This window comes from Oncorhynchus kisutch, unplaced genomic scaffold (genome assembly GCF_002021735.2).
Source record: "Oncorhynchus kisutch isolate 150728-3 unplaced genomic scaffold, Okis_V2 scaffold1044, whole genome shotgun sequence".
In the NCBI taxonomy this organism is placed as follows: Eukaryota; Metazoa; Chordata; class Actinopteri; order Salmoniformes; family Salmonidae; genus Oncorhynchus; species Oncorhynchus kisutch.
Genome location: NW_022262989.1, coordinates 71,204 through 97,744, shown reverse-complemented (window position 1 = coordinate 97,744; position 26,541 = coordinate 71,204). Strand labels below are relative to the sequence as shown.

General features: G+C 42.2%; 30 non-coding genes across 30 annotated transcripts; all 30 read right to left on the bottom strand.

Annotated features, from left to right (window-relative positions):
- Positions 1 to 868: 868 nt before the first annotated feature.
- On the bottom strand, positions 869 to 941 carry trnaa-agc (transfer RNA alanine (anticodon AGC)). The gene has a single exon. It is a non-coding gene; the product is annotated as a tRNA-Ala (tRNA).
- A 2,272-nt stretch (positions 942 to 3,213) lies between these two features.
- On the bottom strand, positions 3,214 to 3,286 carry trnaa-agc (transfer RNA alanine (anticodon AGC)). The gene has a single exon. It is a non-coding gene; the product is annotated as a tRNA-Ala (tRNA).
- Positions 3,287 to 4,233: 947 nt separating this feature from the next.
- trnaa-ugc (transfer RNA alanine (anticodon UGC)) lies at positions 4,234 to 4,306 on the bottom strand. Its single transcript has one exon. It is a non-coding gene; the product is annotated as a tRNA-Ala (tRNA).
- A 239-nt stretch (positions 4,307 to 4,545) lies between these two features.
- On the bottom strand, positions 4,546 to 4,618 carry trnaa-agc (transfer RNA alanine (anticodon AGC)). The gene has a single exon. It is a non-coding gene; the product is annotated as a tRNA-Ala (tRNA).
- Positions 4,619 to 5,561: 943 nt separating this feature from the next.
- trnaa-agc (transfer RNA alanine (anticodon AGC)) lies at positions 5,562 to 5,634 on the bottom strand. The gene has a single exon. It is a non-coding gene; the product is annotated as a tRNA-Ala (tRNA).
- Positions 5,635 to 6,420: 786 nt separating this feature from the next.
- Positions 6,421 to 6,493, bottom strand: trnaa-agc (transfer RNA alanine (anticodon AGC)). Its single transcript has one exon. It is a non-coding gene; the product is annotated as a tRNA-Ala (tRNA).
- A 943-nt stretch (positions 6,494 to 7,436) lies between these two features.
- Positions 7,437 to 7,509, bottom strand: trnaa-agc (transfer RNA alanine (anticodon AGC)). The gene has a single exon. It is a non-coding gene; the product is annotated as a tRNA-Ala (tRNA).
- A 1,256-nt stretch (positions 7,510 to 8,765) lies between these two features.
- trnaa-agc (transfer RNA alanine (anticodon AGC)) lies at positions 8,766 to 8,838 on the bottom strand. The gene has a single exon. It is a non-coding gene; the product is annotated as a tRNA-Ala (tRNA).
- Positions 8,839 to 9,077: 239 nt separating this feature from the next.
- Positions 9,078 to 9,150, bottom strand: trnaa-agc (transfer RNA alanine (anticodon AGC)). The gene has a single exon. It is a non-coding gene; the product is annotated as a tRNA-Ala (tRNA).
- Positions 9,151 to 10,094: 944 nt separating this feature from the next.
- On the bottom strand, positions 10,095 to 10,167 carry trnaa-agc (transfer RNA alanine (anticodon AGC)). The gene has a single exon. It is a non-coding gene; the product is annotated as a tRNA-Ala (tRNA).
- Positions 10,168 to 10,407: 240 nt separating this feature from the next.
- On the bottom strand, positions 10,408 to 10,480 carry trnaa-agc (transfer RNA alanine (anticodon AGC)). The gene has a single exon. It is a non-coding gene; the product is annotated as a tRNA-Ala (tRNA).
- Positions 10,481 to 11,424: 944 nt separating this feature from the next.
- Positions 11,425 to 11,497, bottom strand: trnaa-agc (transfer RNA alanine (anticodon AGC)). Its single transcript has one exon. It is a non-coding gene; the product is annotated as a tRNA-Ala (tRNA).
- A 239-nt stretch (positions 11,498 to 11,736) lies between these two features.
- Positions 11,737 to 11,809, bottom strand: trnaa-agc (transfer RNA alanine (anticodon AGC)). Its single transcript has one exon. It is a non-coding gene; the product is annotated as a tRNA-Ala (tRNA).
- A 946-nt stretch (positions 11,810 to 12,755) lies between these two features.
- On the bottom strand, positions 12,756 to 12,828 carry trnaa-agc (transfer RNA alanine (anticodon AGC)). The gene has a single exon. It is a non-coding gene; the product is annotated as a tRNA-Ala (tRNA).
- Positions 12,829 to 13,067: 239 nt separating this feature from the next.
- Positions 13,068 to 13,139, bottom strand: trnaa-agc (transfer RNA alanine (anticodon AGC)). Its single transcript has one exon. It is a non-coding gene; the product is annotated as a tRNA-Ala (tRNA).
- A 1,224-nt stretch (positions 13,140 to 14,363) lies between these two features.
- On the bottom strand, positions 14,364 to 14,436 carry trnaa-agc (transfer RNA alanine (anticodon AGC)). Its single transcript has one exon. It is a non-coding gene; the product is annotated as a tRNA-Ala (tRNA).
- A 240-nt stretch (positions 14,437 to 14,676) lies between these two features.
- trnaa-agc (transfer RNA alanine (anticodon AGC)) lies at positions 14,677 to 14,749 on the bottom strand. Its single transcript has one exon. It is a non-coding gene; the product is annotated as a tRNA-Ala (tRNA).
- A 1,257-nt stretch (positions 14,750 to 16,006) lies between these two features.
- On the bottom strand, positions 16,007 to 16,079 carry trnaa-agc (transfer RNA alanine (anticodon AGC)). The gene has a single exon. It is a non-coding gene; the product is annotated as a tRNA-Ala (tRNA).
- A 3,601-nt stretch (positions 16,080 to 19,680) lies between these two features.
- On the bottom strand, positions 19,681 to 19,753 carry trnaa-agc (transfer RNA alanine (anticodon AGC)). The gene has a single exon. It is a non-coding gene; the product is annotated as a tRNA-Ala (tRNA).
- A 240-nt stretch (positions 19,754 to 19,993) lies between these two features.
- trnaa-agc (transfer RNA alanine (anticodon AGC)) lies at positions 19,994 to 20,066 on the bottom strand. Its single transcript has one exon. It is a non-coding gene; the product is annotated as a tRNA-Ala (tRNA).
- A 239-nt stretch (positions 20,067 to 20,305) lies between these two features.
- Positions 20,306 to 20,378, bottom strand: trnaa-agc (transfer RNA alanine (anticodon AGC)). The gene has a single exon. It is a non-coding gene; the product is annotated as a tRNA-Ala (tRNA).
- A 239-nt stretch (positions 20,379 to 20,617) lies between these two features.
- Positions 20,618 to 20,690, bottom strand: trnaa-agc (transfer RNA alanine (anticodon AGC)). The gene has a single exon. It is a non-coding gene; the product is annotated as a tRNA-Ala (tRNA).
- A 239-nt stretch (positions 20,691 to 20,929) lies between these two features.
- On the bottom strand, positions 20,930 to 21,002 carry trnaa-agc (transfer RNA alanine (anticodon AGC)). Its single transcript has one exon. It is a non-coding gene; the product is annotated as a tRNA-Ala (tRNA).
- Positions 21,003 to 21,241: 239 nt separating this feature from the next.
- trnaa-agc (transfer RNA alanine (anticodon AGC)) lies at positions 21,242 to 21,314 on the bottom strand. The gene has a single exon. It is a non-coding gene; the product is annotated as a tRNA-Ala (tRNA).
- Positions 21,315 to 21,553: 239 nt separating this feature from the next.
- On the bottom strand, positions 21,554 to 21,626 carry trnaa-agc (transfer RNA alanine (anticodon AGC)). The gene has a single exon. It is a non-coding gene; the product is annotated as a tRNA-Ala (tRNA).
- Positions 21,627 to 23,169: 1,543 nt separating this feature from the next.
- On the bottom strand, positions 23,170 to 23,242 carry trnaa-agc (transfer RNA alanine (anticodon AGC)). The gene has a single exon. It is a non-coding gene; the product is annotated as a tRNA-Ala (tRNA).
- A 943-nt stretch (positions 23,243 to 24,185) lies between these two features.
- trnaa-agc (transfer RNA alanine (anticodon AGC)) lies at positions 24,186 to 24,258 on the bottom strand. The gene has a single exon. It is a non-coding gene; the product is annotated as a tRNA-Ala (tRNA).
- A 1,124-nt stretch (positions 24,259 to 25,382) lies between these two features.
- On the bottom strand, positions 25,383 to 25,455 carry trnaa-agc (transfer RNA alanine (anticodon AGC)). Its single transcript has one exon. It is a non-coding gene; the product is annotated as a tRNA-Ala (tRNA).
- Positions 25,456 to 25,694: 239 nt separating this feature from the next.
- trnaa-agc (transfer RNA alanine (anticodon AGC)) lies at positions 25,695 to 25,767 on the bottom strand. Its single transcript has one exon. It is a non-coding gene; the product is annotated as a tRNA-Ala (tRNA).
- Positions 25,768 to 26,448: 681 nt separating this feature from the next.
- Positions 26,449 to 26,521, bottom strand: trnaa-agc (transfer RNA alanine (anticodon AGC)). Its single transcript has one exon. It is a non-coding gene; the product is annotated as a tRNA-Ala (tRNA).
- Positions 26,522 to 26,541: the final 20 nt, after the last annotated feature.

The window sequence follows — 26,541 nt, the reverse complement described above, 5'->3', positions numbered from 1 at the left end:
GAAGGAGGTTCAGTGAATGGGTGGTGAAGCGTGAGTGTAAACAGTTAGGGGGAGTGCGAGTGCTTCTTAAATGTATTGCTTTATGCATTCTCCTCACTCGCGTCCACAAAAAAATACTCAAGAGAACGGAGAGTGGAGAATACAATCGGAGCATGAGTGTGGAGCATGGGAGTATGTTTGGAAAAACACCCTAGAGTTTGAGAGCTACAAGCCCCCACTCACCCAGGAATTTTGAACTGTCCCTAAATAATCCCATTAAAACACTGCATGAGAAAAATGATCAGAAACTCAAAACATTGAAAGTACAGAGTATAAAACAGTACTTAGCCTATATATTATTTAACAGCCACGATAGCGTGTCTAAGGTAGGTCTATTTTGAATTAATATTTCAAACTCGTCACCAAGCTCTACCTGACACTAGTTGTCCCAGCTATCGTCCTCGGGTAGCCGCAGCAATTCACATTTACATTTGAGAGCCAGACAAGCACACTTGATTCAATTTGTGTTAGTCCAGAGCTACAACAACAATGTGTGCTGATTGAACCAAAAAAAGTAATTGGAGGATGCGGGCATCGATCCCGCTACCTCTCGCATGCTAAGCGAGCGCTCTACCATTTGAGCTAATCCCCTGTGCCTAAAACAAGAAGTATGAAATCTCAATGACCGCACTGCCAAATCCCTCGTCCATAAGAACGGATACTTTTTTAAAGTATGCTTGCTTCAGCTGTCTAAAGTATTTTCATGGTAGTTCAGTAAATGTTGAAGTTGTGACTGGAGTAAGCCCAGTGGGGAAATAGTTGTATTGTTGGGTTAGTATCCAGAGCTACAACAACAACAATGTGTGCTGATTGAACCAAACTAAATATTTGGAGGATGCGGGCATCGATCCCGCTACCTCTCGCATGCTAAGCGAGCGCTCTACCATTTGAGCTAATCCCCCTGTGCCTCCAACAAGAAGTATGAAATCTCAATGACCGCACTGCCAAATCCCTCGTCCATAAGAAAGGATACTTTTTTAAAGTATGCTTGCTTCAGCTGTCTAAAAGTATTTTTCATGGTAGTTCAGTAAATGTTGAAGTAGTGACTGGAGGTAAGCCCAGTGGTGGAAATAGTTGTATTGTTGTGTTAGTGAGTTTTGGGTGTTTGATAGCAGAAAAACTGCGAGTCTGGAGTCCCCCTGCTGGCTGTCTGTGGAATAACATAGGATCAGTTGATCGTGGGAAATGCATGTTAGTTGCCCATATCTAGCTGATAATTGTGAAGTCAAACGTTTGCTTTGTGTATATCTTGATTCGTCTATTGTTGCCTTGTCCTGGCTGGAAGGAGGTTCAGTGAATGGGGTGGTGAAGCGTGAGGTAATACAGTAGGGGGAGTGGGAGTGCGAGGCTTCTTAAATGTATTGCTTATGCATTCTCCTCACTCGCGTCCACACAAAAAACATACTCAAGAGAACGGAGTGGAGAATACAATCGGAGCATGAGTGTGGAGCATGGTAGTATGTTTGGAAAAACACCCCTAGAGTTTGAAAGCTACAAGCCCCCACTCACCCAGTAATTTTTGAACTGTCCCTAAATAATCCCATTAAAACACTGCATGAGAAAAATGTCATAAACTCAAAACAATTGAAAGTACAGAGTATAAAACAGTACTTAGCCTAATATATTATTAACAGCCACGATAGCGTTGTCTACTGGTAGGTCTATTTTGAATTAATTTCAACTCGTCACCAAGCTCTACCTGACACTAGTTGTTCCCAGCTATCGTCCTCGGGTAGCCGCAGCAATTCACATTTACATTTTAGAGCTAGACAAGCACACTTGATTCAATTTGTTAGTCCAGAGCTACAACAACAATGTGTGCTGATTGAACCAAAAAAGTAATTGGAGGATGCGGGCATCGATCCCGCTACCTCTCGCATGCTAAGCGAAGCGCTCTACCATTTGAGCTAATCCCCCTGTGCCTTCAAAAAGAAGTATGAAATCTCAATGACCGCACTGCCAAATCCTCGTCCATAAGAAAGGATACTTTTTTAAAGTATGCTTGCTTCAGCTGTCTAAAAGTATTTTTCATGGTAGTTCAGTAAAGGTTGAAGTAGTGACTGCAGGTAAGCCCAGTGGTGGAAATAGTTGTATTGTTGGGTTAGTATCCAGAGCTACAACACAATGTGTGCTGATTGAACCAAAACCAAATATTGGAGATGCGGCATCGATCCCGCACTCTCGCATGCGAAGGCGAGCGCTCTAACTATCTACCATGTGAGCTAATCCCCTGTGCCTCCAACAAGAATATGAAATCTCAATGACCCGCACTGCTCCAAATCCCTCGTCCATAAGAAAGGATACTTTTTTAAAGTATGCCTTGCTTCAGCTGTCTAAAAGTATTTTCATGGTAGTTCAGTAAATGTTTGAAGTAGTGACTGGAGTAAGCCCAGTGGTGGAATAGTTGTATTGTTGTGTTAGTGAGTTTTGGGTGTTTGATAGCAGAAAACCTGCGAGTCTGGAGTCCCCTGCTGGCTGTCTGTGGAATAACATTAGGATCAGTTGATCGTGGGGGAAATGCATGTTAGTTGCCCATATCTAGCTGATAATTGTGAAGTCAAACGTTTGCTTTGTGTATATCTTGATTCGTCTATTGTTGCCATTGTCCTGGCTGGAAGGAGGTTCAGTGAATGGGGTGGTGAAGCGTGAGGTAATACAGTAGGGGGAGTGCGAGTGCTTCTTAAATGTATTGCTTTATGCATTCTCCTCACTCGCGTCCACACAAAAACATACTCAAGAGAACGGAGTGGAGAATACAATCGGAGCATGAGTGTGGAGCATGGTAGTATGTTTGGAAAAACACCCCTAGAGTTTGAGAGCTACAAGCCCCCACTCACCCAGTAATTTTTGAACTGTCCCTAAATAATCCCATTAAAACACTGCATGAGAAAAATGTCATAAACTCAAAACAATTGAAAGAACAGAGTATAAAACAGTACTTAGCCTAATATATTATTAACAGCCACGATAGCGTTGTCTACTGGTAGGTCTATTTTGAATTAATATTTCAACTCGTCACCAAGCTCTACCTGACACTAGTTGTTCCCAGCTATCGTCCTCGGGTAGCCGCAGCAATTCACATTTACATTTTAGAGCCAGACAAGCACACTTGATTCAATTTGTTAGTCCAGAGCTACAACAACAATGTGTGCTGATTGAACCAAACAAAGTAATTGGAGGATGCGGGCATCGATCCCGCTACCTCTCGCATGCTAAGCGAGCGCTCTACCATTTGAGCTAATCCCCCTGTGCCTAAAACAAGAAGTATGAAATCTCAATGACCGCACTGCCAAATCCCTCGTCCATAAGAAAGGATACTTTTTTTAAAGTATGCTTGCTTCAGCTGTCTAAAAGTATTTTTCATGGTAGTTCAGTAAATGTTGAAGTAGTGACTGGAGTAAGCCCAGTGGTGGAAATAGTTGTATTGTTGTGTTAGTGAGTTTTGGGGTGTTTGATAGCAGAAAAACCTGCGAGTCTGGAGTTCCCCCCTGCTGGCTGTCTGTGGAATAACATTATGGATCAGTTGATCGTGGGGAAATGCATGTTAGTTGCCCATATCTAGCTGATAATTGTGAAGTCAAACGTTTGCTTTGTGTATATCTTGATTCGTCTATTGTTGCCATTGTCCTGGCTGGAAGGAGGTTCAGTGAATGGGGTGGTGAAGCGTGAGGTAATACAGTAGGGGGAGTGCGAGTGCTTCTTAAATGTATTGCTTTATGCATTCTCCTCACTCGCGTCCACACAAAAACATACTCAAGAGAACGGAGTTTAGAATACAATCGGAGCATGAGTGTGGAGCATGGTAGTATGTTTGGAAAAACACCCCTAGAGTTTGAGAGCTACAAGCCCCCACTCACCCAGTAATTTTTGAACTGTCCCTAAATAATCCCATTAAAACACTGCATGAGAAAAATGTCATAAACTCAAAACAATTGAAAGAACAGAGTATAAAACAGTACTTAGCCTAATATATTATTAACAGCCACGATAGCGTTGTCTACTGGTAGGTCTATTTTGAATTCATATTTCAACTCGTCACCACGCTCTACCTGACACTAGTTGTTCCCAGCTATCGTCCTCGGGTAGCCGCAGCAATTCACATTTACATTTTAGAGCTAGACAAGCACACTTGATTCAATTTGTTAGTCCAGAGCTACAACAACAATGTGTGCTGATTGAACCAAACAAAGTAATTGGAAGATGCGGGCATCGATCCCGCTACCTCTTGCATGCAAAGCGAGCGCTCTACCATTTGAGCTAATCCCCCTGTGCCTCCAAAAAGAAGTATGAAATCTCAATGACCGCACTGCCAAATCCCTCGTCCATAAGAAAGGATACTTTTTTTAAAGTATGCTTGCTTCAGCTGTCTAAAAGTATTTTTCATGGTAGTTCAGTAAAGGTTGAAGTAGTGACTGCAGTAAGCCCAGTGGTGGAAATAGTTGTATTGTTGGGTTAGTATCCAGAGCTACAACAACAATGTGTGCTGATTGAACCAAACTAAATATTTGGAGGATGCGGGCATCGATCCCGCAACCTCTCGCATGCTAAGCGAGCGCTCTACCATTTGAGCTAATCCCCCTGTTCCTCCAACAAGAAGTATGAAATCTCAATGACCGCACTGCCAATCCCTCGTCCATAAGAAAGGATACTTTTTTTAAAGTATGCTTGCTTCAGCTGTCTAAAAGTATTTTTCATGGTAGTTCAGTAAATGTTGAAGTAGTGACTGGAGTAAGCCCAGTGGTGGAAATAGTTGTATTGTTGTGTTAGTGAGTTTTGGGTGTTTGATAGCAGAAAAACCTGCGAGTCTGGAGTTCCCCCTGCTGGCTGTCTGTGGAATAACATTAGGATCAGTTGATCGTGGGGAAATGCATGTTAGTTGCCCATATCTAGCTGATAATTGTGAAGTCAAACGTTTGCTTTGTGTATATCTTGATTCGTCTATTGTTGCCATTGTCCTGGCTGGAAGGAGGTTCAGTGAACGGGGTGGTGAAGCGTGAGGTAATACAGTAGGGGGAGTGCGAGTGCTTCTTAAATGTATTGCTTTATGCATTCTCCTCACTCGCGTCCACACAAAAACATACTCAAGAGAACGGAGTGGAGAATACAATCGGAGCATGAGTGTGGAGCATGGTAGTATGTTTGGAAAAACACCCCTAGAGTTTGAAAGCTACAAGCCCCCACTCATCCAGTAATTTTTGAACTGTCCCTAAATAATCCCATTAAAACACTGCATGAGAAAAATGTCATAAACTCAAAACAATTGAAAGAACAGAGTATAAAACAGTACTTAGCCTAATATATTATTAACAGCCACGATAGCGTTGTCTACTGGTAGGTCTATTTTGAATTCATATTTCAACTCGTCACCAAGCTCTACCTGACACTAGTTGTTCCCAGCTATCGTCCTCGGGTAGCCGCAGCAATTCACATTTACATTTTAGAGCCAGACAAGCACACTTGATTCAATTTGTTAGTCCAGAGCTACAACAACAATGTGTGCTGATTGAACCAAAAAAAGTAATTGGAGGATGCGGGCATCGATCCCGCTACCTCTCGCATGCTAAGCAAGCGCTCTACCATTTGAGCTAATCCCCCTGTGCCTTCAAAAAGAAGTATGAAATCTCAATGACCGCACTGCCAAATCCCTCGTCCATAAGAAAGGATACTTTTTTTAAAGTATGCTTGCTTCAGCTGTCTAAAAGTATTTTTCATGGTAGTTCAGTAAAGGTTGAAGTAGTGACTGCAGTAAGCCCAGTGGTGGAAATAGTTGTATTGTTGGGTTAGTATCCAGAGCTACAACAACAATGTGTGCTGATTGAACCAAACCAAATATTTGGAGGATGCGGGCATCGATCCCGCTACCTCTCGCATGCTAAGCGAGCGCTCAGCCATTTGAGCTAATCCCCACGTCACCACGCTCTACCTGACACTAGTTGTTCCCAGCTATCGTCCTCGGGTAGCCGCAGCAATTCACATTTACATTTTAGAGCTAGACAAGTACACTTGATTCAATTTGTTAGTCCAGAGCTACAACAACAATGTGTGCTGATTGAACCAAACAAAGTAATTGGAGGATACGGGTATCGATCCCGCTACCTCTCGCATGCTAAGCAAGCGCAATACCATTTGAGCTAATCCCCCTGTGCCTAAAACAAGAAGTATGAAATCTCAATGACCACACTGCCAAATCCCTCGTCCATAAGAACGGATACTTTTTTAAAAAGTATGCTTGCTTCAGCTGCCTAAAAGTATTTTTCATGGTAGTTCAGTAAATGTTGAAGTTGTGACTGGAGTAAGCCCAGTGGTGGAAATAGTTGTATTGTTGGGTTAGTATCCAGAGCTACAACAACAATGTGTGCTGATTGAACCAAACTAAATATTTGGAGGATGCGGGCATCGATCCCGCTACCTCTCGCATGCTAAGCGAGCGCTCTACCATTTGAGCTAATCCCCCTGTGCCTCCAACAATAAGTATGAAATCTCAATGACCGCACTGCCAAACCCCTCGTCCATAAGAAAGGATACTTTTTTTAAAGTATGCTTGCTTCAGCTGTCTAAAAGTATTTTTCATGGTAGTTCAGTAAATGTTGAAGTAGTGACTGGAGTAAGCCCAGTGGTGGAAATAGTTGTATTGTTGTGTTAGTGAGTTTTGGGTATTTGATAGCTGAAAAACCTGCGAGTCTGGAGTTCCCCCTGCTGGCTGTCTGTGGAATAACATTAGGATCAGTTGATCGTGGGGAAATGCATGTTAGTTGCCCATATCTAGCTGATAATTGTGAAGTCAAACGTTTGCTTTGTGTATATCTTGATTCGTCTATTGTTGCCATTGTCCTGGCTGGAAGGAGGTTCAGTGAATGGGGTGGTGAAGCGTGAGGTAATACAGTAGGGGGAGTGCGAGTGCTTCTTAAATGTATTGCTTTATGCATTCTCCTCACTCGCGTCCACACAAAAACATACTCAAGAGAACGGAGTGGAGAATACAATCGGAGCATGAGTGTGGAGCATGGTAGTATGTTTGGAAAAACACCCCTAGAGTTTGAAAGCTACAAGCCCCCACTCACCCAGTAATTTTTGAACTGTCCCTAAATAATCCCATTAAAACACTGCATGAGAAAAATGTCATAAACTCAAAACAATTGAAAGAACAGAGTATAAAACAGTACTTAGCCTAATATATTATTAACAGCCACGATAGCGTTGTCTACTGGTAGGTCTATTTTGAATTCATATTTCAACTCGTCACCACGCTCTACCTGACACTAGTGTTCCCAGCTATCGTCCTCGGGTAGCCGCAGTAATTCACTTTTACATTTTAGAGATAGACAAGCACACTTGATTCAATTTGTTAGTCCAGAGCTACAACAACAATGTGTGCTGATTGAACCAAACAAAGTAATTGGAGGATGCGGGCATCGATCCCACTACCTCTCGCATGCTAAGCGAGCGCTCTACCATTTGAGCTAATCCCCCTGTGCCTAAAACAAGAAGTATGAAATCTCAATGACCGCACTGCCAAATCCCTCGTCCATAAGAACGGATACTTTTTAAAAAGTATGCTTGCTTCAGCTGTCTAAAAGTATTTTCATGGTAGTTCAGTAAATGTTGAAGTTGTGACTGGAGTAAGCCCAGTGGTGGAAATAGTTGTATTGTTGGGTTAGTATCCAGAGCTACAACAACAATGTGTGCTGATTGAACCAAACTAAATATTTGGAGGATGCGGGCATCAATCCCGCTACCTCTCGCATGCTAAGCGAGCGCTCTACCATTTGAGCTAATCCCCCTGTTCCTCCAACAAGAAGTATGAAATCTCAATGACCGCACTGCCAAATCCCGTGTCCATAAGAAAGGATACTTTTTTTAAAGTATGCTTGCTTCAGCTGTCTAAAAGTATTTTTCATGGTAGTTCAGTAAATGTTGAAGTAGTGACTGGAGTAAGCCCAGTGGTGGAAATAGTTGTATTGTTGTGTTAGTGAGTTTTGGGTGTTTGATAGCAGAAAAACCTGCGAGTCTGGAGTTCCCCCTGCTGGCTGTCTGTGGAATAACATTAGGATCAGTTGATCGTGGGGAAATGCATGTTAGTTGCCCATATCTAGCTGATAATTGTGAAGTCAAACGTTTGCTTTGTGTATATCTTGATTCGTCTATTGTTGCCATTGTCCTGGCTGGAAGGAGGTTCAGTGAACGGGGGTGGTGAAGCGTGAGGTAATACAGTAGGGGGAGTGCGAGTGCTTCTTAAATGTATTGCTTTATGCATTCTCCTCACTCGCGTCCACACAAAAACATACTCAAGAGAACGGAGTGGAGAATACAATCGGAGCATGAGTGTGGAGCATGGTAGTATGTTTGGAAAAACACCCCTAGAGTTTGAAAGCTACAAGCCCCCACTCATCCAGTAATTTTTGAACTGTCCCTAAATAATCCCATTAAAACACTGCATGAGAAAAATGTCATAAACTCAAAACAATTGAAAGAACAGAGTATAAAACAGTACTTAGCCTAATATATTATTAACAGCCACGATAGCGTTGTCTACTGGTAGGTCTATTTTGAATTCATATTTCAACTCGTCACCAAGCTCTACCTGACACTAGTTGTTCCCAGCTATCGTCCTCGGGTAGCCGCAGCAATTCACATTTACATTTTAGAGCCAGACAAGCACACTTGATTCAATTTGTTAGTCCAGAGCTGCAACAACAATGTGTGCTGATTGAACCAAAAAAAGTAATTGGAGGATGCGAGCATCGATCCCGCTACCTCTCGCATGCTAAGCGAGCGCTCTACCATTTGAGCTAATCCCCCTGTGCCTTCAAAAAGAAGTATGAAATCTCAATGACCGCACTGCCAAATCCCTCGTCCATAAGAAAGGATACTTTTTTAAAAGTATGCTTGCTTCAGCTGTCTAAAAGTATTTTTCATGGTAGTTCAGTAAAGGTTGAAGTAGTGACTGCAGTAAGCCCAGTGGTGGAAATAGTTGTATTGTTGGGTTAGTATCCAGAGCTACAACAACAATGTGTGCTGATTGAACCAAACCAAATATTTGGAGGATGCGGGCATCGATCCCGCTACCTCTCGCATGCTAAGCGAGCGCTCTACCTTTTGAGCTAATCCCCCTGTGCCTCCAACAAGAAGTATGAAATCTCAATGACCGCACTGCCAAATCACTCGTCCATAAGAAAGGATACTTTTTTTTAAGTATGCTTGCTTCAGCTGTCTAAAAGTATTTTTCATGGTAGTTCAGTAAATGTTTGAGTAGTGACTGGAGTAAGCCCAGTGGTGGAAATAGTTGTATTGTTGTGTTAGTGAGTTTTGGGTGTTTGATAGCAGAAAAACCTGCGAGTCTGGAGTTCCCCCTGCTGGCTGTCTGTGGAATAACATTAGGATCAGTTGATCGTGGGGAAATGCATGTTAGTTGCCCATATCTAGCTGATAATTGTGAAGTCAAACGTTTGCTTTGTGTATATCTTGATTCGTCTATTGTTGCCATTGTCCTGGCTGGAAGGAGGTTCAGTGAACGGGGTGGTGAAGCGTGAGGTAATACAGTAGGGGGAGTGCGAGTGCTTCTTAAATGTATTGCTTTATGCATTCTCCTCACTCGCGTCCACACAAAAACATACTCAAGAGAACGGAGTGGAGAATACAATCGGAGCATGAGTGTGGAGCATGGTAGTATGTTTGGAAAAACACCCCTAGAGTTTGAAAGCTACAAGCCCCCACTCATCCAGTAATTTTTGAACTGTCCCTAAATAATCCCATTAAAACACTGCATGAGAAAAATGTCATAAACTCAAAACAATTGAAAGAACAGAGTATAAAACAGTACTTAGCCTAATATATTATTAACAGCCACGATAGCGTTGTCTACTGGTAGGTCTATTTTGAATTCATATTTCAACTCGTCACCAAGCTCTACCTGACACTAGTTGTTCCCAGCTATCGTCCTCGGGTAGCCGCAGCAATTCACATTTACATTTTAGAGCTAGACAAGTACACTTGATTCAATTTGTTAGTCCAGAGCTACAACAACAATGTGTGCTGATTGAACCAAACAAAGTAATTGGAGGATACGGGTATCGATCCCGCTACCTCTCGCATGCTAAGCGAGCGCTCTACCATTTGAGCTAATCCCCCTGTGCCTAAAACAAGAAGTATGAAATCTCAATGACCACACTGCCAAATCCCTCGTCCATAAGAACGGATACTTTTTTAAAAAGTATGCTTGCTTCAGCTGCCTAAAAGTATTTTTCATGGTAGTTCAGTAAATGTTGAAGTTGTGACTGGAGTAAGCCCAGTGGTGGAAATAGTTGTATTGTTGGGTTAGTATCCAGAGCTACAACAACAATGTGTGCTGATTGAACCAAACTAAATATTTGGAGGATGCGGGCATCGATCCCGCTACCTCTCGCATGCTAAGCGAGCGCTCTACCATTTGAGCTAATCCCCCTGTGCCTCCAACAATAAGTATGAAATCTCAATGACCGCACTGCCAAACCCCTCGTCCATAAGAAAGGATACTTTTTTAAAAGTATGCTTGCTTCAGCTGTCTAAAAGTATTTTTCATGGTAGTTCAGTAAATGTTGAAGTAGTGACTGGAGTAAGCCCAGTGGTGGAAATAGTTGTATTGTTGTGTTAGTGAGTTTTGGGTATTTGATAGCTGAAAAACCTGCGAGTCTGGAGTTCCCCCTGCTGGCTGTCTGTGGAATAACATTAGGATCAGTTGATCGTGGGGAAATGCATGTTAGTTGCCCATATCTAGCTGATAATTGTGAAGTCAAACGTTTGCTTTGTGTATATCTTGATTCGTCTATTGTTGCCATTGTCCTGGCTGGAAGGAGGTTCAGTGAATGGGGTGGTGAAGCGTGAGGTAATACAGTAGGGGGAGTGCGAGTGCTTCTTAAATGTATTGCTTTATGCATTCTCCTCACTCGCGTCCACACAAAAACATACTCAAGAGAACGGAGTGGAGAATACAATCGGAGCATGAGTGTGGAGCATGGTAGTATGTTTGGAAAAACACCCCTAGAGTTTGAAAGCTACAAGCCCCCACTCACCCAGTAATTTTTGAACTGTCCCTAAATAATCCCATTAAAACACTGCATGAGAAAAATGTCATAAACTCAAAACAATTGAAAGAACAGAGTATAAAACAGTACTTAGCCTAATATATTATTAACAGCCACGATAGCGTTGTCTACTGGTAGGTCTATTTTGAATTCATATTTCAACTCGTCACCACGCTCTACCTGACACTAGTGTTCCCAGCTATCGTCCTCGGGTAGCCGCAGTCAATTCACTTTTACATTTTAGAGATAGACAAGCACACTTGATTCAATTTGTTAGTCCAGAGCTACAACAACAATGTGTGCTGATTGAACCAAACAAAGTAATTGGAGGATGCGGGCATCGATCCCGCTACCTCTCGCATGCTAAGCGAGCGCTCTACCATTTGAGCTAATCCCCCTGTGCCTAAAACAAGAAGTATGAAATCTCAATGACCGCACTGCCAAATCCCTCGTCCATAAGAACGGATACTTTTTTAAAAGTATGCTTGCTTCAGCTGTCTAAAAGTATTTTTCATGGTAGTTCAGTAAATGTTGAAGTTGTGACTGGAGTAAGCCCAGTGGTGGAAATAGTTGTATTGTTGGGTTAGTATCCAGAGCTACAACAACAATGTGTGCTGATTGAACCAAACTAAATATTTGGAGGATGCGGGCATCGATCCCGCTACCTCTCGCATGCTAAGCGAGCGCTCTACCATTTGAGCTAATCCCCCTGTAGCCTCCAACAAGAAGTATGAAATCTCAATGACCGCACTGCAAATCCCTCGTCCATAAGAAAGGATACTTTTTTTAAAGTATGCTTGCTTCAGCTGTCTAAAAGTATTTTTCATGGTAGTTCAGTAAATGTTGAAGTAGTGACTGGAGTAAGCCCAGTGGTGGAAATAGTTGTATTGTTGTGTTAGTGAGTTTTGGGTGTTTGATAGCAGAAAAACCTGCGAGTCTGGAGTTCCCCCTGCTGGCTGTCTGTGGAATAACATTAGGATCAGTTGATCGTGGGGAAATGCATGTTAGTTGCCCATATCTAGCTGATAATTGTGAAGTCAAACGTTTGCTTTGTGTATATCTTGATTCGTCTATTGTTGCCATTGTCCTGGCTGGAAGGAGGTTCAGTGAATGGGGTGGTGAAGCGTGAGGTAATACAGTAGGGGGAGTGCGAGTGCTTCTTAAATGTATTGCTTTATGCATTCTCCTCACTCGCGTCCACACAAAAACATACTCAAGAGAACGGAGTTGAGAATACAATCGGAGCATGAGTGTGGAGCATGGTAGTATGTTTGGAAAAACACCCCTAGAGTTTGAGAGCTACAAGCCCCCACTCACCCAGTAATTTTTGAACTGTCCCTAAATAATCCCATTAAAACACTGCATGAGAAAAATGTCATAAACTCAAAACAATTGAAAGAAAAGAGTATAAAACATGTACTTAGCCTAATATATTATTAACAGCCACGATAGCGTTGTCTACTGGTAGGTCTATTTTGAATTCATATTTCAACTCGTCACCACGCTCTACCTGACACTAGTTGTTCCCAGCTATCGTCCTCGGGTAGCCGCAGCAATTCACATTTACATTTTAGAGCTAGACAAGCACACTTGATTCAATTTGTTAGTCCAGAGCTACAACAACAATGTGTGCTGATTGAACCAAACAAAGTAATTGGAAGGATGCGGGTATCGATCCCACTACCTCTCGCATGCTAAGCGAGCGCTCTACCATTTGAGCTAATCCCCCTGTGCCTCTGAACAGAAGTATGAAATCTCAATGACCGCACTGCCAAATCCCTCGTCCATAAGAACGGATACTTTTTTTAAAGTATGCTTGCTTCAGCTGTCTAAAAGTATTTTTCATGGTAGTTCAGTAAATGTTGAAGTTGTGACTGGAGTAAGCCCAGTGGTGGAAATAGTTGTATTGTTGGGTTAGTATCCAGAGCTACAACAACCATGTGTGCTGATTGAACCAAACTAAATATTTGGAGGATGCGGGCATCGATCCCACTACCTCTCGCATGCTAAGCGAGCGCTCTACCTTTGAGCTAATCCCCCTGTTCCTCCAACAAGAAGTATGAAATCTCAATGACCGCACTGCCAAATCCCTCATCCATAAGAAAGGATACTTTTTTAAAGTATGCTTGCTTCAGCTGTCTAAAGGTATTTTTCATGGTAGTTCAGTAAATGTTGAAGTAGTGACTGGAGTAAGCCCAGTGGTGGAAATAGTTGTATTGTTGTGTTAGTGAGTTTTGGGTGTTTGATAGCAGAAAAACCTGCGAGTCTGGAGTTCCCCCTGCTGGCTGTCTGTGGAATAACATTAGGATCAGTTGATCGTGGGGAAATGCATGTTAGTTGCCCATATCTAGCTGATAATTGTGAAGTCAAACGTTTGCTTTGTGTATATCTTGATTCGTCTATTGTTGCCATTGTCCTGGCTGGAAGGAGGTTCAGTGAATGGGGTGGTGAAGCATGAGGTAATACAGTAGGGGGAGTGCGAGTGCTTCTTAAATGTATTGCTTTATGCATTCTCCTCACTCGCGTCCACACAAAAACATACTCAAGAGAACGGAGTGGGGAATACAATCGGAGCATGTGTGTGGAGCATGGTAGTATGTTTGGAAAAACACCCCTAGAGTTTGAGAGCTACAAGCCCCCACACACCCAGTAATTTTTGAACTGTCCCTAAATAATCCCATTAAAACACTATATATATATATATAGTATAAAACAGTACTTAGCCTAATATATTATTATCAGCCACAATAGCATTGTCTACTGGTAGGTCTATTTTGAATTAATATTTCAACTCGTCACCAAGCTCTACCTGACACTAGTTGTTCCCAGCTATCGTCCTCGGGTAGCCGCAGCAATTCACATTTACATTTTAGAGCCAGACAAGCACACTTGATACAATTTGTTAGTCCAGAGCTACAACAACAATGTGTGCTGATTGAACCAAACAATGTAATTGGAGGATGCGGGCATCGATCCCGCTACCTCTCGCATGCTAAGCGAGCGCTCTACCATTTGAGCTAATCCCCTGTGACTAAAACAAGAAGTATGAAATCTCAATGACCGCACTGCCAAATCCCTCGTCCATAAGAACGGATACTTTTTTTAAAGTATGCTTGCTTCAGCTGTCTAAAAGTATTAGCTATCGTCCTCGGGTAGCCGCAGCAATTCACATTTACATTTTAGAGCTAGACAAGTACACTTGATTCAATTTGTTAGTCCAGAGCTACAACAACAATGTGTGCTGATTGAACCAAACAAAGTAATTGGAGGATACGGGTATCGATCCCGCTACCTCTCGCATGCTAAGCGAGCGCTCTACCATTTGAGCTAATCCCCCTGTGCCTAAAACAAGAAGTATGAAATCTCAATGACCACACTGCCAAATCCCTCGTCCATAAGAACGGATACTTTTTTAAAAAGTATGCTTGCTTCAGCTGCCTAAAAGTATTTTTCATGGTAGTTCAGTAAATGTTGAAGTTGTGACTGGAGTAAGCCCAGTGGTGGAAATAGTTGTATTGTTGGGTTAGTATCCAGAGCTACAACAACAATGTGTGCTGATTGAACCAAACTAAATATTTGGAGGATGCGGGCATCGATCCCGCTACCTCTCGCATGCTAAGCGAGCGCTCTACCATTTGAGCTAATCCCCCTGTAGCTCCAACAAGAAGTATGAAATCTCAATGACCGCACTGCCAAATCCCTCGTCCATAAGAAAGGATACTTTTTTAAAAGTATGCTTGCTTCAGCTGTCTAAAAGTATTTTTCATGGTAGTTCAGTAAATGTTGAAGTAGTGACTGGAGTAAGCCCAGTGGTGGAAATAGTTGTATTGTTGTGTTAGTGAGTTTTGGGTGTTTGATAGCAGAAAAACCTGCGAGTCTGGAGTTCCCCCTGCTGGCTGTCTGTGGAATAACATTAGGATCAGTTGATCATGGGGAAATGCATGTTAGTTGCCCATATCTAGCTGATAATTGTGAAGTCAAACGTTTGCTTTGTGTATATCTTGATTCGTCTATTGTTGCCATAGTCCAGGCTGGAAGGAGGTTCAGTGAATGGGGTGGTGAAGCGTGAGGTAATACAGTAGGGGGAGTGCGAGTGCTTCTTAAATGTATTGCTTTATGCATTCTCCTCACTCGCGTCCACACAAAAACATACTCAAGAGAACGGAGTGGAGAATACAATCGGAGCATGAGTGTGGAGCATGGTAGTATGTTTGGAAAAACACCCCTAGAGTTTGAAAGCTACAAGCCCCCACTCACCCAGTAATTTTTGAACTGTCCCTAAATAATCCCATTAAAACACTGCATGAGAAAAATGTCAGAAACTCAAAACAATTGAAAGTACAGAGTATAAAACATTACTTAGCCTAATATATTATTAACAGCCACGATAGCGTTGTCTACTGGTAGGTCTATTTTGAATTAATATTTCAACTCGTCACCAAGCTCTACCTGACACTAGTTGTTCCCAGCTATCGTCCTCGGGTAGCCGCATCAATTCACATTTACATTTTAGAGCCAGACAAGCACACTTGATACAATTTGTTAGTCCAGAGCTACAACAACAATGTGTGCTGATTGAACCAAACAAAGTAATTGGAGGATGCGGGCATCGATCCCGCTACCTGTCGCATGCTAAGCGAGCACTCTACCATTTGAGCTAATCCCCCTGTGCCTAAAACAAGAAGTATGAAATCTCAATGACCACACTGCCAAATCCCTCGTCCATAAGAACGGATACTTTTTTTAAAAGTATGCTTGCTTCAGCTGTCTAAAAGTATTTTTCATGGTAGTTCAGTAAATGTTGAAGTTGTGACTGGAGTAAGCCCAGTGGTGGAAATAGTTGTATTGTTGGGTTAGTATCCAGAGCTACAACAACAATGTGTGCTGATTGAACCAAACTAAATATTTGGAGCATGCGGGTATCGATCCCGCTACCTCTCGCATGCTAAGCGAGCGCTCTACCATTTGAGCTAATCACCCTGTGGCTCCAACAAGAAGTATGAAATCTCAATGACCGCACTGCCAAATCCCTCGTCCATAAGAAAGGATACTTTTTTTAAAGTATGCTTGCTTCAGCTGTCTAAAAGTATTTTTCATGGTAGTTCAGTAAATGTTGAAGTAGTGACTGGAGTAAGCCCAGTGGTGGAAATAGTTGTATTGTTGTGTTAGTGAGTTTTGGGTGTTTGATAGCAGAAAAACCTGCGAGTCTGGAGTTCCCCCTGCTGGCTGTCTGTGGAATAACATTAGGATCAGTTGATCGTGGGGAAATGCATGTTAGTTGCCCATATCTAGCTGATAATTGTGAAGTCAAACGTTTGCTTTGTGTATATCTTGATTCGTCTATTGTTGCCATAGTCCAGGCTGGAAGGAGGTTCAGTGAATGGGGTGGTGAAGCGTGAGGTAATACAGTAGGGGGAGTGCGAGTGCTTCTTAAATGTATTGCTTTATGCATTCTCCTCACTCGCGTCCACACAAAAACATACTCAAGAGAACGGAGTGGAGAATACAATCGGAGCATGAGTGTGGAGCATGGTAGTATGTTTGGAAAAACACCCCTAGAGTTTGAAAGCTACAAGCCCCCACTCACCCAGTAATTTTTGAACTGTCCCTAAATAATCCCATTAAAACACTGCATGAGAAAAATGTCAGAAACTCAAAACAATTGAAAGTACAGAGTATAAAACATTACTTAGCCTAATATATTATTAACAGCCACGATAGCGTTGTCTACTGGTAGGTCTATTTTGAATTAATATTTCAACTCGTCACCAAGCTCTACCTGACACTAGTTGTTCCCAGCTATCGTCCTCGGGTAGCCGCATCAATTCACATTTACATTTTAGAGCCAGACAAGCACACTTGATACAATTTGTTAGTCCAGAGCTACAACAACAATGTGTGCTGATTGAACCAAACAAATTAATTGGAGGATGCGGGCATCGATCCCGCTACCTCTCGCATGCTAAGCGAGCAATCTACCATTTGAGCTAATCCCCCTGTGCCTAAAACAAGAAGTATGAAATCTCAATGACCACACTGCCAAATCCCTCGTCCATAAGAACGGATACTTTTTTTTAAAGTATGCTTGCTTCAGCTGTCTAAAAGTATTTTTCATGGTAGTTCAGTAAATGTTGAAGTTGTGACTGGAGTAAGCCCAGTGGTGGAAATAGTTGTATTGTTGGGTTAGTATCCAGAGCTACAACAACAATGTGTGCTGATTGAACCAAACTAAATATTTGGAGGATGCGAGTATCGATCCCGCTACCTCTCGCATGCTAAGCGAGCGCTCTACCATTTGAGCTAATCCCCTGTGGCTCCAACAAGAAGTATGAAATCTCAATGACCGCACTGCCAAATCCCTCGTCCATAAGAAAGGATACTTTTTTAAAAGTATGCTTGCTTCAGCTGTCTAAAAGTATTTTTCATGGTAGTTCAGTAAATGTTGAAGTAGTGACTGGAGTAAGCCCAGTGGTGGAAATAGTTGTATTGTTGTGTTAGTGAGTTTTGGGTGTTTGATAGCAGAAAAACCTGCGAGTCTGGAGTTCCCCCTGCTGGCTGTCTGTGGAATAACATTAGGATCAGTTGATCGTGGGGAAATGCATGTTAGTTGCCCATATCTAGCTGATAATTGTGAAGTCAAACGTTTGCTTTGTGTATATCTTGATTCGTCTATTGTTGCCATAGTCCAGGCTGGAAGGAGGTTCAGTGAATGGGGTGGTGAAGCGTGAGGTAATACAGTAGGGGGAGTGCGAGTGCTTCTTAAATGTATTGCTTTATGCATTCTCCTCACTCGCGTCCACACAAAAACATACTCAAGAGAACGGAGTGGAGAATACAATCGGAGCATGAGTGTGGAGCATGGTAGTATGTTTGGAAAAACACCCCTAGAGTTTGAAAGCTACAAGCCCCCACTCACCCAGTAATTTTTGAACTGTCCCTAAATAATCCCATTAAAACACTGCATGAGAAAAATGTCAGAAACTCAAAACAATTGAAAGTACAGAGTATAAAACATTACTTAGCCTAATATATTATTAACAGCCACGATAGCGTTGTCTACTGGTAGGTCTATTTTGAATTAATATTTCAACTCGTCACCAAGCTCTACCTGACACTAGTTGTTCCCAGCTATCGTCCTCGGGTAGCCGCATCAATTCACATTTACATTTTAGAGCCAGACAAGCACACTTGATACAATTTGTTAGTCCAGAGCTACAACAACAATGTGTGCTGATTGAACCAAACAAAGTAATTGGAGGATGCGGGCATCGATCCCGCTACCTCTCGCATGCTAAGCGAGCAATCTACCATTTGAGCTAATCCCCCTGTGCCTAAAACAAGAAGTATGAAATCTCAATGACCACACTGCCAAATCCCTCGTCCATAAGAACGGATACTTTTTTTAAAGTATGCTTGCTTCAGCTGTCTAAAAGTATTTTTCATGGTAGTTCAGTAAATGTTGAAGTTGTGACTGGAGTAAGCCCAGTGGTGGAAATAGTTGTATTGTTGGGTTAGTATCCAGAGCTACAACAACAATGTGTGCTGATTGAACCAAACTAAATATTTGGAGGATGTGAGTATCGATCCCGCTACCTCTCGCATGCTAAGCGAGCGCTCTACCATTTGAGCTAATCCCCTGTGGCTCCAACAAGAAGTATGAAATCTCAATGACCGCACTGCCAAATCCCTCGTCCATAAGAAAGGATACTTTTTTAAAAGTATGCTTGCTTCAGCTGTCTAAAAGTATTTTTCATGGTAGTTCAGTAAATGTTGAAGTAGTGACTGGAGTAAGCCCAGTGGTGGAAATAGTTGTATTGTTGTGTTAGTGAGTTTTGGGTGTTTGATAGCAGAAAAACCTGCGAGTCTGGAGTTCCCCCTGCTGGCTGTCTGTGGAATAACATTAGGATCAGTTGATCGTGGGGAAATGCATGTTAGTTGCCCATATCTAGCTGATAATTGTGAAGTCAAACGTTTGCTTTGTGTATATCTTGATTCGTCTATTGTTGCCATAGTCCAGGCTGGAAGGAGGTTCAGTGAATGGGGTGGTGAAGCGTGAGGTAATACAGTAGGGGGAGTGCGAGTGCTTCTTAAATGTATTGCTTTATGCATTCTCCTCACTCGCGTCCACACAAAAACATACTCAAGAGAACGGAGTGGAGAATACAATCGGAGCATGAGTGTGGAGCATGGTAGTATGTTTGGAAAAACACCCCTAGAGTTTGAAAGCTACAAGCCCCCACTCACCCAGTAATTTTTGAACTGTCCCTAAATAATCCCATTAAAACACTGCATGAGAAAAATGTCAGAAACTCAAAACAATTGAAAGTACAGAGTATAAAACATTACTTAGCCTAATATATTATTAACAGCCACGATAGCGTTGTCTACTGGTAGGTCTATTTTGAATTAATATTTCAACTCGTCACCAAGCTCTACCTGACACTAGTTGTTCCCAGCTATCGTCCTCGGGTAGCCGCATCAATTCACATTTACATTTTAGAGCCAGACAAGCACACTTGATACAATTTGTTAGTCCAGAGCTACAACAACAATGTGTGCTGATTGAACCAAACAAAGTAATTGGAGGATGCGGGCATCGATCCCGCTACCTCTCGCATGCTAAGCGAGCACTCTACCATTTGAGCTAATCCCCCTGTGCCTAAAACAAGAAGTATGAAATCTCAATGACCACACTGCCAAATCCCTCGTCCATAAGAACGGATACTTTTTTTAAAAGTATGCTTGCTTCAGCTGTCTAAAAGTATTTTTCATGGTAGTTCAGTAAATGTTGAAGTTGTGACTGGAGTAAGCCCGGTGGTGGAAATAGTTGTATTGTTGGGTTAGTATCCAGAGCTACAACAACAATGTGTGCTGATTGAACCAAACTAAATATTTGGAGGATGCGGGCATCGATCCCGCTACCTCTCGCATGCTAAGCGAGCGCTCTACCATTTGAGCTAATCCCCCTGTGCCTGCAACAAGAAGGATGAAATCTCAATGACCGCACTGCCAAATCCCTCGTCCATAAGAAAGGATACTTTTTTTAAAGTATGCTTGCTTCAGCTGTCTAAAAGTATTTTTCATGGTAGTTCAGTAAATGTTGAAGTTGTGACTGGAGTAAGCCCAGTGGTGGAAATAGTTGTATTGTTGGGTTAGTATCCAGAGCTACAACAACAATGTGTGCTGATTGAACCAAACTAAATATTTGGAGGATGCGGGCATCGATCCCGCTACCTCTCGCATGCTAAGCGAGCGCTCTAACATTTGAGCTAACCCCCCTGTGCCTTCAAAAAGAAGTATGAAATCTCAATGACCGCATTGCCAAATCCCTCGTCCATAAGAAAGGATACTTTTTTTAAAGTATGCTTGCTTCAGCTGTCTAAAAGTATTTTTCATGGTAGTTCAGTAAAGGTTGAAGTAGTGACTGCAGTAAGCCCAGTGGTGGAAATAGTTGTATTGTTGGGTTAGTATCCAGACCTACAACAACAATGTGTGCTGATTGAACCAAACCAAATATTTGGAGGATGCGGGCATCGATCCCGCTACCTCGCGCATGCTAAGCGAGCGCTCTACCATTTGAGCTAATCCCCCTGTGCCTTCAAAAAGAAGTATGAAATCTCAATGACCGCACTGCCAAATCCCTCGTCCATAAGAAAGGATACTTTTTTAAAAGTATGCTTGCTTCAGCTGTCTAAAAGTATTTTTCATGGTAGTTCAGTAAAGGTTGAAGTAGTGACTGCAGTAAGCCCAGTGGTGGAAATAGTTGTATTGTTGGGTTAGTATCCAGAGCTACAACAACAATGTGTGCTGAATGAACCAAACAAAGTAATTGGAGGATGCGGGTATCGATCCCGCTACCTCTCGCATGCTAAGCGAGCACTCTACCATTTGAGCTAATCCCCCTGTGCCTAAAACAAGAAGTATGAAATCTCAATGACCACACTGCCAAATCCCTCGTCCATAAGAAAGGATACTTTTTTAAAAGTATGCTTGCTTCAGCTGTCTAAAAGTATTTTTCATGGTAGTTCAGTAAATGTTGAAGTTGTGACTGGAGTAAGCCCAGTGGTGGAAATAGTTGTATTGTTGGGTTAGTATCCAGAGCTACAACAACAATGTGTGCTGATTGAACCAAACTAAATATTTGGAGGATGCGGGCATCGATCCCGCTACCTCTCGCATGCTAAGCGAGCGCTCTACCATTTGAGCTAACCCCCCTGTGCCTTCAAAAAGAAGTATGAAATCTCAATGACCGCATTGCCAAATCCCTCGTCCATAAGAAAGGATACTTTTTTTAAAGTATGCTTGCTTCAGCTGTCTAAAAGTATTTTTCATGGTAGTTCAGTAAAGGTTGAAGTAGTGACTGCAGTAAGCCCAGTGGTGGAAATAGTTGTATTGTTGGGTTAGTATCCAGACCTACAACAACAATGTGTGCTGATTGAACCAAACCAAATATTTGGAGGATGCGGGCATCGATCCCGCTACCTCTCGCATGCTAAGCGAGCGCTCTACCATTTGAGCTAATCCCCCTGTGCCTTCAAAAAGAAGTATGAAATCTCAATGACCGCACTGCCAAATCCCTCGTCCATAAGAAAGGATACTTTTTTTAAAGTATGCTTGCTTCAGCTGTCTAAAAGTATTTTACATGGTAGTTCAGTAAAGGTTGAAGTAGTGACTGCAGTAAGCCCAGTGGTGGAAATAGTTGTATTGTTGGGTTAGTATCCAGAGCTACAACAACAATGTGTGCTGATTGAACCAAACCAAATATTTGGAGGATGCGGGCATCGATCCCACTACCTCTCGCATGCTAAGCGAGCGCTCTACCTTTTGAGCTAATCCACCTGTGCCTCCAACAAGAAGTATGAAATCTCAATGACCGCACTGCCAAATCCCTCATCCATAAGAAAGGATACTTTTTTAAAAGTATGCTTGCTTCAGCTGTCTAAAGGTATTTTTCATGGTAGTTCAGTAAAGGTTGAAGTAGTGACTGGAGTAAGCCCAGTGGTGGAAATAGTTGTATTGTTGTGTTAGTGAGTTTTGGGTGTTTGATAGCAGAAAAACCTGCGAGTCTGGAGTTCCCCCTGCTGGCTGTCTGTGGAATAACATTAGGATCAGTTGATCGTGGGGAAATGCATGTTAGTTGCCCATATCTAGCTGATAATTGTGAAGTCAAACGTTTGCTTTGTGTATATCTTGATTCGTCTATTGTTGCCATTGTCCTGGCTGGAAGGAGGTTCAGTGAATGGGGTGGTGAAGCATGAGGTAATACAGTAGGGGGAGTGCGAGTGCTTCTTAAATGTATTGCTTTATGCATTCTCCTCACTCGCGTCCACACAAAAACATACTCAAGAGAACGGAGTGGAGAATACAATCAGAGCATGAGTGTGGAGCATGGTAGTATGTTTGGAAAAACACCCCTAGAGTTTGAGAGCTACAAGCCCCCACACACCCAGTAATTTTTGAACTGTCCCTAAATAATCCCATTAAAACACTATATATATATATATATATAGTATAAAACAGTACTTAGCCTAATATATTATTAACAGCCACAATAGCATTGTCTACTGGTAGGTCTATTTTGAATTCATATTTCAACTCGTCACCACGCTCTACCTGACACTAGTTGTTCCCAGCTATCGTCCTCGGGTAGCCGCAGCAATTCACATTTTCATTTTAGAGCCAGACAAGCACACTTGATTCAATTTGTTAGTCCAGAGCTACAACAACAATGTGTGCTGATTGAACCAAACAAAGTAATTGGAGGATGCGGGCATCGATCCCGCTACCTCTCGAATGCTAAGCGAGCACTCTATCATTTGAGCTAATCCCCCTGTGCCTAAAACAAGAAGTATGAAATCTTAATGACCGCACTGCCAAATCCCTCGTCCATAAGAATGGATACTTTTTAAAAAGTATGCTTGCTTCAGCTGTCTAAAAGTATTTTTCATGGTAGTTCAGTAAATGTTGAAGTTGTGACTGGAGTAAGCCCAGTGGTGGAAATAGTTGTATTGTTGGGTTAGTATCCAGAGCTACAACAACAATGTGTGCAGATTGAACCAAAACATATATTTGGAGGATGCGGGCATCGATCCCGCTACCTCTCGCATGCTAAGCGAGCGCTCTACCATTTGAGCTAATCCCCCTGTAGCTCCAACAATAAGTATGAAATCTCAATGACCGCACTGCCAAATCCCTTGTCCATAAGAAAGGATACTTTTTTTAAAGTATGCTTGCTTCAGCTGTCTAAAAGTATTTTTCATGGTAGTTCAGTAAATGTTGAAGTAGTGACTGGAGTAAGCCCAGTGGTGGAAATAGTTGTATTGTTGTGTTAGTGAGTTTTGGGTGTTTGATAGCAGAAAAACCTGCGAGTCTGGAGTTCCCCCTGCTGGCTGTCTGTGGAATAATATTAGGATCAGTTGATCGTGGGGAAATGCATGTTAGTTGCCCATATCTAGCTGATAATTGTGAAGTCAAACGTTTGCTTTGTGTATATCTTGATTCGTCTATTGTTGCCATTGTCCTGGCTGGAAGGAGGTTCAGTGAATGGGGTGGTGAAGCGTGAGGTAATACAGTAGGGGGAGTGCGAGTGCTTCTTAAATGTATTGCTTTATGCATTCTCCTCACTCGCGTCCACACAAAAACATACTCAAGAGAACGGAGTGGAGAATACAATCGGAGCATGAGTGTGGAGCATGGTAGTATGTTTGGAAAAACACCCCTAGAGTTTGAAAGCTACAAGCCCCCACTCACCCAGTAATTTTTGAACTGTCCCTAAATAATCCCATTAAAACACTGCATGAGAAAAATGTCATAAACTCAAAACAATTGAAAGAACAGAGTATAAAACAGTACTTAGCCTAATATATTATTAACAGCCACGATAGCGTTGTCTACTGGTAGGTCTATTTTGAATTCATATTTCAACTCGTCACCACGCTCTACCTGACACTAGTTGTTCCCAGCTATCGTCCTGCGGTAGCCGCAGCAATTCACATTTACATTTTAGAGCTAGACAAGCACACTTGATTCAATTTGTTAGGCCAGAGCTACAACAACAATGTGTGCTGATTGAACCAAACAAATATTTGGAGGATGCGGGCATCGATCCCGCTACCTCTCGCATGCTAAGCGAGCGCTCTACCATTTGAGCTAATCCCCCTGTGCCTAAAACAAGAAGTATGAAATCTCATTGACCGCACTGCCAAATCCCTCCTCCATAAGAAAGGATACTTTTTTTAAAGTATCAACAATTGAAACTCAAAACAATTGAAAGTACAGAGTATAAAACAGTACTTAGCCTAATATATTATTGACAGCCACGATAGCGTTGTCTACTGGTAGGTCTATTTTGAATTAATATTTCAACTCGTCACCACGCTCTACCTGACACTAGTTGTTCCCAACTATCGACCTCGGGAAGCCGCAGCAATTCACATTTTCATTTTAGAGCCAGACAAGCACACTTGATTCAATTTGTTAGGCCAGAGCTACAACAACAATGTGTGCTGATTGAACCAAACAAAGTAATTGGAGGATGCGGGCATCGATCCCGCTACCTCTCACATGCTAAGCAAGCACTCTACCATTTGAGCTAATCCCCCTGTGCCTCTGAAAAGAAGTATGAAATCTCAATGACCGCACTGCCAAATCCCTCGTCCATAAGAACGGATACTTTTTTTTAAAGTATGCTTGCTTCAGCTGTCTAAAAGTATTTTTCATGGTAGTTCAGTAAATGTTGAAGTTGTGACTGGAGTAAGCCCAGTGGTGGAAATAGTTGTATTGTTGGGTTAGTATCCAGAGCTACAACAACAATGTGTGCTGATTGAACCAAACTAAATATTTGGAGGATGCAGGCATCGATCCCGCTACCTCTCGCATGCTAAGCGAGCGCTCTACCATTTGAGCTAATCCCCCTGTAGCTCTAACAAGAAGTATGAAATCTCAATGACCGCACTGCCAAATCCCTCGTCCATAAGAAAGGATACTTTTTTTAAAGTATCAACAATTGAAACTCAAAACAATTGAAAGAACAGAGTATAAAACAGTACTTAGCCTAATATATTATTGACAGCCACGATAGCGTTGTCTACTGGTAGGTCTATTTTGAATTAATATTTCAACTCGTCACCACGCTCTACCTGACACTAGTTGTTCCCAACTATCGACCTCGGGAAGCCGCAGCAATTCACATTTTCATTTTAGAGCCAGACAAGCACACTTGATTCAATTTGTTAGTCCAGAGCTACAACAACAATGTGGGCTGATTGAACCAAACAAATTAATTGGAGGATGCGGGCATCGATCCCACTACCTCTCGCATGCTAAGCGAGCACTCTACCATTTGAGCTAATCCCCCTGTGCCTAAAACAAGAAGTATGAAATCTCAATGACCGCACTGCCAAATCCCTCGTCCATAAGAACGGATACTTTTTAAAAAGTATGCTTGCTTCAGCTGTCTAAAAGTATTTTTCATGGTAGTTCAGTAAATGTTGAAGTTGTGACTGGAGTAAGCCCAGTGGTGGAAATAGTTGTATTGTTGGGTTAGTATCCAGAGCTACAACAACAATGTGTGCAGATTGAACCAAAACAAATATTTGGAGGATGCGGGCATCGATCCCGCTACCTCTCGCATGCTAAGCGAGCACTCTACCATTTGAGCTAATCCCCCTGTGCCTAAAACAAGAAGTATGAAATCTCATTGACTGCACTGCCAAATCCCTCCTCCATAAGAAAGGATACTTTTTTAAAAGTATCAACAATTGAAACTCAAAACAATTGAAAGTACAGAGTATAAAACAGTACTTAGCCTAATATATTATTGACAGCCACGATAGCGTTGTCTACTGGTAGGTCTATTTTGAATTAATATTTCAACTCGTCACCACGCTCTACCTGACACTAGTTGTTCCCAACTATCGACCTCGGGAAGCCGCAGCAATTCACATTTTCATTTTAGAGCCAGACAAGCACACTTGATTCAATTTGTTAGTCCAGAGCTACAACAACAATGTGTGCTGATTGAACCAAACAAAGTAATTGGAGGATGCGGGCATCGATCCCGCTACCTCTCGAATGCTAAGCGAGCACTCTACCATTTGAGCTAATCCCCCTGTGCCTAAAACAAGAAGTATGAAATCTCAATGACCGCACTGCCAAATCCCTCGTCCATAAGAACGGATACTTTTTAAAAAGTATGCTTGCTTCAGCTGTCTAAAAGTATTTTTCATGGTAGTTCAGTAAATGTTGAAGTTGTGACTGGAGTAAGCCCAGTGGTGGAAATAGTTGTATTGTTGGGTTAGTATCCAGAGCTACAAAAACAATGTGTGCTGATTGAACCAAACTAAATATTTGGAGGATGAGGGCATCGATCCCGCTACCTCTCGCATGCTAAGCGAGCGCTCTACCATTTGAGCTAATCCCCCTGTAGCTCCAACAAGAAGTA